At 47.1% G+C, this 11,854-nt stretch overlaps 1 protein-coding gene and 1 pseudogene across 2 annotated transcripts in view; both read right to left on the bottom strand.

The window, feature by feature from the left end:
* The window catches only part of LOC130370987 (cGMP-dependent protein kinase 1-like), a 298,669-nt gene that overhangs the window by 219,379 nt on the left and 67,436 nt on the right, over positions 1-11,854 (bottom strand). The gene's annotated exons all lie outside the window — the stretch shown is intronic.
* On the bottom strand, positions 62-11,786 carry LOC130370995 (renalase-like; annotated as a pseudogene).

Raw genomic sequence — 11,854 nt, 5'->3', positions numbered from 1 at the left:
TATTCAACCATTTTTTATTAATAGATATCCAGATGTCCATCTCTTTAATGTCAAATTCAACAATATTCAACAAAAATCTCAAAAAGGACGATTGCACTGTTAATTATTTGCACATCCCTCCACAGAGGGTGTTTACGAGGTAGGGGAGGTGGGGGGGGGGGCGGGACCCAATGTTTAGCGGGGAGCTTCCCATTGGACGGAGGCCTCCTTCAGCGCGCCCAGCACCCTGAGGGCGGACTCCACGCAGCCGTCCAGGTTGGAGTGGGTGAAGCCATCTCCGCCGCACACCAGCAGGGGCTCGGCCAGGAGGGTCATGTGACCCGGGCATCCTGGGACCGCCGTGAGGACCTGGGGAGGGTGGGGCGGGGACGGACAGACGCTCAGACGTTGGAATTGTTGGCGTGCATCCATGCATACACATCCACGGCTATATCACTCATCTATAGTTCACAAAGATAGTAGGCCGCGGCTGTCGGTTTATGTGTGTGCGTGTGTTTGTGTATTTCCTGCATTTTCAGCCAAGCAGGCTTACCATGAATTGTAAGGCCCAATCCCATTTCTACCCCTTACCCCTTCCCCTTACCCCTTCCCCTTACCCCTTCAAAACAAGGGGGGGGGTAAGGGGTAGAAATGGGATTGGGCCTAAATCTCAGAACAGTACTGCTGTCCATCCCTGCTGTCGTTTTGAATGTATTGATATTCAACAGAGTATAATAAACATGTGAAGGGGGTCCTGTGAAGCTCAAATGGAGCGTGGCGTTCATGCTACCAGGGTCGGGTTTTACTTTGTTTGGCCCGGGTGCCACCCGTCATTAAATATATGCTGCACTCATGGTGTTGTAAGAGCAGGTAGGGGACAGTTGAATACAGAGAATAAGAGGGGTGAAGGTGAGCTGGGGCTGGAGTCTGTATGCTATAGACGGCTGGTGCCTTTAACTTTGAAAAGACATGGTCCACAAATGACTTGATGTAGATCTGAAGAATACCATCTTATTAAACTCACTATTGTTGCACTTTGTGCCTCCCCCTCTCCTCTCTCTCAAATTTTGGATTTTCTTTCTCAAGAACTTATTTCCTTCATGACGCAGCAACGCAGGAAGATGGCCACCCTTTCTGCCTGACCATAGATGCTCCTTTGTACTGGTCACAGAGATATGGTAATGTTGAGAGTGATGGGGATGTGGTAAATATTGAGTCTGTATTCCCCTGTTGACATGGGAAATGGGGAGACAGTGTCTGTGCAGAGTCTCTATAGGCTGGATTTAAAAAGTACAAGATTAACCATGAGTCAGTAAACCACACACACACACACACACACACACACACACACACACACACACACAACACACACACACACACACACACACACACCACACACACACACACGGGTCAGGGGTGACGGAACATCTGTGTAGGAGGCTGTGGCCACAGGCCAGGACCATGTGTAACGGTGGTGTACGTGCGTGTGTATCTACAATGAGAGTGGATGCGTTTTTTTGTGCATCTTTGTGTATTTGCATGTGCGCAATCATGTGTTTGGGGTATTTGGTATGCTTGTGCAAATGCTGTATTTGTGTGTATTTGGTGGTGTGTACATGTGATGTGCCAAACCTATGTGGGTGTGCTTAAACTGAGCGGGAGAGAGAGAGCTAACAGCGAGGAATGGACAGAGAGAGGCAGGGAGAGAGACGTCCAGAGGGACAGAGATTGATTAAGTACCCATATTTATTTATGACTAGTCAAAACTATTTTAGTATGAACAAAAGTATGCACCACTAATGAATATGAACACTGTAAATATTTGTGGATAGAATTAATAACTGCCCTCTTGGTCAGATCTTTGTTGACTACAACGATTTCAATAATAAAGATCACAACATGGCAGCAATATAACAAGCAGCAGACTAAATGTAAGGGAGAGAGGGACATCAGTTGTATTGCTTTGTGGGAAAAGAGTAAGCAGCCAGCTAGCCTTGAACCATAATGCAACATTCATATTAACATCCTTATGTCCATTCTGATCCTTTCCGCCTCAGCTACGATTTGACTACTAACACTGTGTCTGGTTTGTCGATTTGTTTCAGCTCAAGGACCAATTTTTTTTTTTAAAGTTTACCCAATCAGATTGAAAGACACCACATTGAATTCTATGTGTGCTTTCAAATCTATCAATCTGCGTTCCATGAATAAAAAGTACAAATCTAATTTGGACCACGTCCGCCTGCAATGTGAACGAACGGCTCCATATTGGGGAGGAAATTCATCATGAGTTCGAGTACTAAGTGATTCCCAGGATGGAGTCCCCAGTACTGAGGTATGTTGTGGACATGGAATGGATAAACAGGAAATACACTTGAAAAGGAAAACAAATTGTTGTCATTTTTCCTCTCCTCTTAATACACAACAACTCCTTTCCGTCTACAGACATATGCAGGTTTAGCACTTGGTGACACACAGACTGCACTCTACCTATCGCATGTGCATTGTTTACAAAGGCTTAGAAACATGGCACACACATGTACGTAAACACAGACACAGCACATACACACACAAACACACACACACACACACACAAATAGTACAAACACACCGAAAGGATTACATTAGAGGTGCTTATCGCGGTGGTCGTTGAAACCCTTGCTCGAGAGACCCTGCATTGGGAAAGGGCATTGAGGTGACAGGTCTAACTGCCCCCCTATTTGGCCCCCTCTTACCCCAGGGGACTCTTAGACAATCGTGCTCCACTGGCATGAACAGATCATATCTTAGAAGTTGTAATATGGAAATAAAACAACAGTTGATGTATTCATTTAAGATTTCAATTCTAAATTTGTCTTGAATCGTGCTTCCCATTGAATGACATATTAAAGACTTTATACTTCTTCTTGTGCTTAGCACGGTTTAAAGTAGAATTTATGGAGTGATGAATCTACATAACTGCCATTCTGGCTTTTTCCCACATTCTCCCAAATCAGGAGACAAATAATTATTATTTGACATATATGTTAACAACCAAAGTGTAAACCATAAGATATATATCTATCTATCATCTCACTATGCTGTCGTCATCTTGTACGAGCTCCACCTGACTCACCTGGGAGTACCTCCACTTCTGCAACTTGGTGCTGGTTGGCTGAGGCAGACCAGGAACTAGCTTGTGGAGCTCCTCCAAGATGATTGGCTGGAACCTCCTCCTTGTCCAGTTCTAGGTGCTGCAGGCCGAACGGAACGCTGGGTGGACCACCAGAGATGACCCGCAGTCTGGAGACTCTAGACACACAACACAGAATGATCGGTATACAATACAAACATGAAGAAGCATGAGTTTTGTATGTACACCCACATACTAACACGGAGGTATTTGGGCCACATACAAAACATCAAAGTACAGTCACGTACACAGGACTTTGTCCTGAAAGACCTGGTGGTGGAGGACACTGGTACAAAACTGGTTCTGTAGAGAGGTGGGGGGTGGTGGAGGGGCAGCTGTTAGACAGACAGACAGACAGACAGACAGACAGACAGACAGACAGACAGACAGACAGACAGACAGACAGACAGAGGTCAGGGCTGCACTCACCCTGGCCACGTTTACGGTCGTCCACGGCGACGTAGCGGATGCAGGGGTTCCCCGGGGGACGTACCAGGCGGCCCAGGGGACGGGGACGGTGGCGGCCGGCGGTAAGAACAGAGCCAGGGCATAGCGCGACGAGTAGCCTCACCGCCTCCAGCTGCTCCCTCTGGTCCGCAAGCGTAGCACTGGAGCCCCACCGGAGAGGAAGGAGCGAGAGAGGGGGGGGTTAAGCCGTCTGGTCGTCGGTTAAGCTGTTCCTCCATCCATCGACGTACTCAACCGTCCTCTGACGATTCTCAGTCCATTCATCACCCCTCCCGTCCTTTCATCCATCCATTCAACTATTCATTCATCCAGACAAGCCATCGATCCATCATTCAACCATCAAATCGATCAATGTATTCGTCAACGAATCCATTCATCCGTCCATTGCTTCATCCATCCACCCATCCACCTTGCCCCCCCCACTCCTCCCTGGCCCCAGCCTCGACCTTAATATGATGTTGTGAATACTGTGGGCCACTGCTGGACACGGACACACGTGAAGGTCGGCCATCGTTCTCTCGCTGTCGTCAAGGCAAACAGACCATGAGAAATATATCCAACACCAAAGACCCTGCCACAGACCCTCCTGTGTTTATGTGTGTGCGTACATGTGCGCCGGTTTGTGCTAGCAACCACAAGCTGTGCGCCCCAGCGATGACGTCAGACTGTTTATTTTGGGCCCAGAGTCCCACTTTGGCTGTTGAAAAGGTTTCAGGCCCACACAAATCGGGGACACACTAAAAGACGATGGTGATCTTTGACGTGCCTGGTTTAATTCATCTCTGCCCCGTGGATCGGTATCGCAGCAGCCCATCAGCCATAGATCCTGACCTACTGCCCAGCTGTACCCTACACGTCGTAGCTTCAAACTGGGATTCTCTGCTCAGTGTGGTGCCTCACAGAGCAGGTTGTGAACCACCTGTTGAGTTGAGGTCAATCCACGTTGAAAGAACATCCAGATTGAATAAATGGGGCATTGAGACATGGTGTCACTTGACAGTGTTTCTCGAAATCCAAGGAGCGAGCCCGGTTGTCGCTGTGACACAGAAATATAATTAACCTTCATTTGAAACGTCTTTATGTAGAGAGCAGCGATCCACATATCTGAGGGCATCTCATGTCCAAGTGAACGTAGAAAATCAAATACTGTTCTATACATAAAATATATTATATATGTTATCAGTATACTGTATATATTATAGGCCATATTATTTGGCTTACATTATAATGCTTCCTGTTAGCTTTGACCATATGGAAGCACTAGCTGTGCAGTTTGGCTGTGGACTGCATCTATAGGGAGCTTCACTGCAGGATCTCACACTTTATAGCGAAGGTAAGCCATGGAAACCAAGGCACATGCACATGCACACTCACCACACACACACACCCCGACACACACACCATTGCCCCTTGGGATGAAACTGTGCCCCATCCTGTCTGAGGATCATTTACACAGAGAATGTTATTATTAGAATGTGTGTGTGTGTGTGTGTGTGTGTGTGTGTGGTGTGTGTGTTGTGTGTGTGTGTGTGTGTGTGTGTGTGTGTTGTGTGTGTGTGTTTCTCTGCCGGGAGGGGAAATGGGGCGCTGTCCACTGTGAGCCAATCAGATTAGCCCAGGGTGACATCATCTTAAAGCACACTACGACCGAAGGGGCTGACAACAAGCTCCGTTTCATGCAGCGACACGTGCACGCGCACATACACGCGCGTGCACAGTCACACACACAGACACACACGGTTATTCTCAGAAATGGGTTTTGAATTAGGTCATCCAAAAGCTCTCGCTAAAGAAAAAAAGGGAAGAAAAGAATCCACAAAAAATGGCTTCCAAGAACTTTTTTGTTCATCGTAAATCCATGTCAGATGTGAAAAGGAAGTTAGTACGCTAACAAGGGCAGGGTGGCCAATGCTAATCAAGGTTAACGATTAACCTATCAGGGCGAGGTTGGGGTTGGAGGTTCAGACGTGAAATAAGTGAAGCTATCTTGCGATCTTATCTTGTCTGTGGCCGGCGCAGCAGAAGCTTTCAGGGAAAATGTTGCAACACGGATGGAATTATTTCCCCTGCGTGTTTGCAACGCTGCCAGGAAAAGAGGCAGCATAGAGGAGCCCCTTTACTAAGTCGATATCCAAACACGTCCTAAAACTAAGCTTTTTCCTCAGTGTGCCTGTATTGTTTATATCAGGTGATTAATCATTTAGGAACACTTTGGCAGCTGCGAACGTATGAATACTTGTGGTGTATTCTTTCTTTTCGTTAAGCTGCTTACATTTCTGATAAAAAGAAGCCAGTCTGAATTAATTTATTGGCCAGACCAGACAGATAAGTCATACAGAGGACTCTAATGCGTTTAGGAAATCCAGAGAAGCAAAGAAAGGATTGTATTTCTTCACTGCAGCCAGGCGCGGATAACGGCCACTATTGCCCCCAACAGGTTGAATATGGTTACTGCGACTTCAGACAAAGGCGTACTTTGCAGTGACATAATCCACTTGTAGGAGACACACACACACACAACACACACACACACACACACACACACCACACACACACACACACACACACACACACACACACACACACACACACACACACCACACACACACACACACACACACACACACACACACACACACTAAAATATGCTTTGTGTGCGTCTGCATTTGTCTGTGCATGTGTGCATCTTAGTCTGGTGTTTGCCTCTCATACTTGGTATAGGGTTAAAGGCAGTGTGATGTTCCGTAGCCATGGTAACAGTGAGGGCTAGAATGTCGTCCTAAACCATAATGATCAGGGATGAGAACACATGTTGGTGTCAGTATGCCTTAGGAGCTCATGCAGACATAGAAACAACATGGTTCCTTTACGTTCACCTCCTCTTAGAAGACAACTTTACAGACTCATATATAGGATGCATCCCCATTTTAGATATAGTGACATGCTCCATGATATGCATCTTTGACATCACAAATAAATGATGAATGTGTATACATTTATATATACACCAGAATTATAGGTATTAGTCCACAATATCATGTATTTGGCAGAATTAGACAGATAGATAGTGTATTGATACCGGATTAATCCTGAAGGAAATATAGCCAGCCAGTATGGAACACAATAAAAAGCAATACACGCAATTAAAAAAACATAACATAAACGCAAGATACGAAAAGGATAGTCAAATTTCAAGGTCCTGTGCATATGGGACTTGGTAGTGCAGTAGATAAATAAATAATACACTGTGCGGATGGCTCCGGGGACAAAGGATCTCCCGAGGTCCGTCGGTTGAGCAGCTCTGTGTCGGTAACCTGTCAGCGAACGTCCCCCTCTGCTGCCTGAAGGTGGGTGGGTGACGGTTGTTGTCCGTGATAGACAGCATGACAGACAGCAGTTTGCACAGGGTTTCTCTCTCTGCCACCGTCACCAGAGAGTCCGGCTCCGTGCCGACCACAGGGCAGGCCGGCCAACCTCCCCAGCTTGACCAGCGGCATCGCGTCCCCCTCCTGAACGCCGTCCTCCCTCCCTCCCCAGCACACCGCCGCATAGGAAAGAACACGGGCGACCACGGGCCGGCCAACATCCGCAGGAGTTTCCTGCAGATGTTAAAAGGGTCCGGCCTCCTCAGAAAATAGAGCCGGCTTAGCCTTTTCCTGTGTAGAGAATCTCCATGTTCTCCGATCAGCCCAGTGTGTCAACCAGGTGCAGCCTAAGGTACCCAGTGGTCCTCTGACCCCCTCTCTTCATCAACCCCCTCATTTGGGAATGGCTGCAGGAGTGGCCTGGACCTAAGACAGTCCACCACCATCCCGTAGTAGTCCACCGACTGCAGTTGGTTTGACAGGCACCATACAACACACAAGACAAGCCAGCCGGCCCCTAGACTCCCTGACATCCTGAGGTCTGCCAGGGAGGTATTGTGTGGGTACATTGCGAGTCATATCTGGGGTCTGAGGAGCTGGAGGAGGTAGAGGGTCATCCTCTCCTGTTAGTAGTCCAGTGGGGGTCTTCTCTGGGGTCTGAGGTGCTGGAGGAGGAAGAGGGTCATCCTCTCCTGTTAGTAGTCCAGTGGGGGTCTTCTCTGGGGTCTGAGGAGCTGGAGGAGGAAGAGGGTCATCATCCTCTCCTGTTAGTAGTCCAGTGGGGGTCTTCTCTGGGGCCTTAGAGGGTCGAGGAGCAGCCACTCAAGGGTCTTCATTATATGTGATGTTAATGCTGCCGGCCTGAAGCCTTGGGGCACAACGGGGAGCCCCCACTGAGGGCAGATTCAGACCAAATCAGGCATCGCGATGAAAAACCCAGTACAGCCATTCATTTGAAGGGGGGGAATTGCGTTTGATCGTATCACATGACGTCACATACGGGCCATGAAGTGACACTCCCACTTTGCAGCAGCAGTCTGCGCTAAACTCCGCCACGCCGGATTTGGTGTGTATCCCGCCTAAGGCACAGGGCTGAGGCTAGATGTCTTCCACCGTGTGGGGACCCTCGCCAGCAGCAGGCTCAGGATAACGATGTGCTGAGGGGGGTCCCCAAGCTCAGTGCCACAGGCTTCTAATAGTCTTGGGCGCACCTTGTCTGGGTCGGCTGCTTTCTCTGAGCAAAGTCTGCTCAGCTCTCCTCTGATCACCTGTGGTGATGGTGTGTTGGCGGGCGGGTGGTAGGGGGGGCTGCAGATGGGCCACTGTCATGATCTGATGTGCTGATAAGCGAAAGGGGACGGCCTGGGGAGAGTGCCTGAGCAGATATATGGGGAGGGGAGGGGGTGACGGCTGGACAGACAGTAGGTGTTGAAGCTGGTACAGGTAAGGGCAGTCAAGCTGGATATAGAAGAGGTTTAACTCGTTCCCTCTCTCCATATTACCTTCTGTTGCACTGCCAGTCCACTGCTAGCGGCCCGTGGCGGCCCTCTAACGTCCCTGACCCCCCTCTTGATGTTCCTGTCTTGGAAGGCCTTCTTCTTATTATTATTGTTGAGGAGGTCCTTGACATTGCTGCCTACACAGGGGTTGTTGTGAGCAAAGCAGCGCTCAGTTTTCACAGGAACAACAATGTCCACGCAAAGGTTCAGGTAGTCCATCATGCAGTGTATGATGCTGTCAATGTCCTCTCAGTGTATGATGCTGTCAAGGTCCTCTCTACCTATCATTCGCTGCCGCTGGAAAAAATAAAATAAAAAATAAAATAAATTCCCTACCTACCCATGACCTCAACTGACAACCAACAGGAACCAAACTTTTTTTTTTTTTTTTAGGCCTAGTGGTGACACAGACTAGTATACTAAACCCAAAACACAGTCCCACCACGGAGGGGGAAAATACATGTTTTCATGCCCTGGTGGAAGAGAACTTACTTTCTTCAATGCCCTAGGCCAGTAATGCCGCTTTTCCACTGCATGGTACCAGCTCGACACGACTCGACTCGACTCGACTCAGCTCGCATTTTTGGCGTTTCCACCGCGAAAACATGGTATCTGGTACCTGAAGTGGCTGCTTTTTTTAGTACCGCCTCGCTCTAGGTTCCAAGCGAGCTGAGCCGATGCTAAAAGGTGACGTCGGCAGACGGTCGGCCACTGATTGGCCAGAGAGTGTGACGAAGTCACGAGAGCGACATGGCAACCATGCTGGTAACAGCCATAGCAGCGCCGCAGCCAACATATTCCACTCTTCAACTTCTTGACAAAAAGCACCAGACCGAGCAGCACGAATACCATCACATCGATGTCCTCCATTGTTGTTATGTGGGTTCTGTCCATGTCATGTGTGGGTTGCGTAGGTGTTGTTTGCGTCGCGTACAAAAATACGTCACGGCCCTTTCGCGCAGCCGACCCCGCCCACATCCAGGAGGTACTATTTGCGGTGGAAAACGACCCGTGCTGCAATCGTGTCGAGTCGTGTCGAGTCGAGTCGAGCTACATGTGCAGTGGAAATGCGGCATTAGGTGATTTTTACATTTACATTAACATTTAAAAGACGCTTTTGTCCAAAGTGACTTACATACAAACATTCACACACACGGACGGTGTCAACATGGTTGACGTGTCAACCATGTGAGGAGACATTCGGGAGCAGTTAGAGTTAGGTGTCTTGCTCAGAGACACCTCGACACACAGCTGGGAGGCGCCAGGGATGACCTAGCAACCTTCTGTTTAAAAGTAAACTCGCTCTACCTCCTGAACTACTGCAGCCAAGGTGATGGCTACAGAAACTGCTCACTTGGACGGAAAATGTACGTCAGACTACTTCAGTAATTGGCTTATTGGGATAGTGGTTCGGGGTGGTCGTGTGGATTAGTGTCTGTGTGTTCTTGTGACTTACGATCTGACAGGTCACCCTGCAGCTGGAGTATCTGAGGCACAGGCATCGTAAGACCACGGCGTCAAACTTCTCCGGCTCGCCACCCTTCCTATGCACCTCCCATGATGCACCTCTTCGGAAGAGACTGGTCACATGATGGTCGAAGTGCAACTGGGCTCCTTCTCGTTAGGAGGAATGGAGAGAGGGAGAGAAGACAGAGAAAGGATGAGATAATAGGAAGAGATATAAATACACAGCAAGAAAGGATATAGATACTGTAGATAGATAGATAGATAGATAGATAGATAGATAGATAGATAGATAGATAGATAGATAGATAGATAGATAGATAGATAGATAGATAGATAGATAGGAGAGAGTGTGAGAAGTATTTGAGGAAGTAAAATCTTTGAGGAGAAGATGGAGATGTATTGAAAAAAAAAAGGAAGGACAACATTTAAATGTTCATAAGTGAATAAGGAAAAATAGATTGAAATATGGACGGGCAAAAAAAAACATCATTGTGTGACGGACCATGTCAGTCGAATGGTCCGCCAGCCGGTCAGATTGATTGATTGATCACCTGACTCTTTGAGGAAGTGCTTGGCGATGGAGGACATGCCCGCTGGAGTGACATAGTTCTTGGTGCCATCCACGTCCCGAAGGCCTTCTACGGTAGCTTCCAGAGGTTTCAGTATTCCATGAGCTAGAAGCTCTGCATAGATGCTAAGCGGGGGAAATGCCAATGTTTAAGCCTAAACTCCCACCCAAACCAAAGCATGACAACCGATGCTAAACTAATTTAGTTATTTGATGACTATTTCATCGATTTAGTAGTGATTTAGAAGCGATTTACAGTAAATTGAGATCAATGTCAAAGGAGCAGGTGTTGATTGGGAACCCTGAACCTTTCGACCTAGGGTTCAATCTAGACTTTAAGACCCATTGTACCAGATAAGCACAAAACTAAGTGACAGCCAAAACAATGTAAATCCATGAAGAAAATATTAATGGAAGAGTGGAAACACCAAAGACAGACACAGACACCTACCTGTGATGTGCTTGAGCGTAGTACTGTGTAGCACTGATATACTGTGCTCCCAGATCTGCTAAACTAGATGTGCCGTCTGGATTTCTACTGGTCGACATCCTTCCCCCTAAATGGAAGAATAAAGTTGAGGAACAAACTGACATCGCCATTGTCTTCATCACATCTATAATACGTGTAAATTTAAATTAAATTGACTGTTAGCAATGCAAAGCTAAATATATTCAGCTTGGCGTTAACAAAATATTTTTACACAGGCCTATTGGGATTCCTGGCAATCCACATTGTTGTTCATAAAGCCTAAAGCCTACTTGTATTGTGTAAATATGCCAAATCTAACACAATCCTCAGAAGTTCTGCTGAAATATTCAATGGCACCCTTTAAATCGTCTAAACTTACCCGTGCCCCTTGACTTGTCCCACACGACTATTTGTACTTTGCTTTGCATTTCTCTCCTCAAAAGACAGGCGCATAAACTACCAGTTACCCCGGCGCCCACTATCAATACCCGGGACATGTTCACGTAAAGAAAACGACTACCAGACTTCCACAATTCAACTTGTTACATGAATATCATTGCAGAATGTCAGCTTGCTGTCTTCAGTCTAAAAAATACGTGTTGGCCAACCAATAATATTCCCGGGGTTGATTTCTGATCCATTTGAGGCGGCACGTAACTATGCACTTTTAGACAAGTAATAAACAAATAGCTATGTACAACAATGGCAATCACTGTTTGGTATAGTGCACATTTGTGCATGTGTATTTAATCAATTTGATTTGAAGTCGAATCGAGGTTTGATAAACTTATTATCGCATCCTGAATAGTTGCAAAATAAATAACAACAATGTAGCAACGTGATAATAAGCACAATTTTGACCAATCA

This window comes from Gadus chalcogrammus, chromosome 18, assembly GCF_026213295.1.
Source record: "Gadus chalcogrammus isolate NIFS_2021 chromosome 18, NIFS_Gcha_1.0, whole genome shotgun sequence".
NCBI lineage: Eukaryota > Metazoa > Chordata > Actinopteri > Gadiformes > Gadidae > Gadus > Gadus chalcogrammus.
The sequence above is the reverse complement of the archived record's forward strand: the minus strand, read 5'-3'. Positions and strand labels throughout refer to the sequence as shown.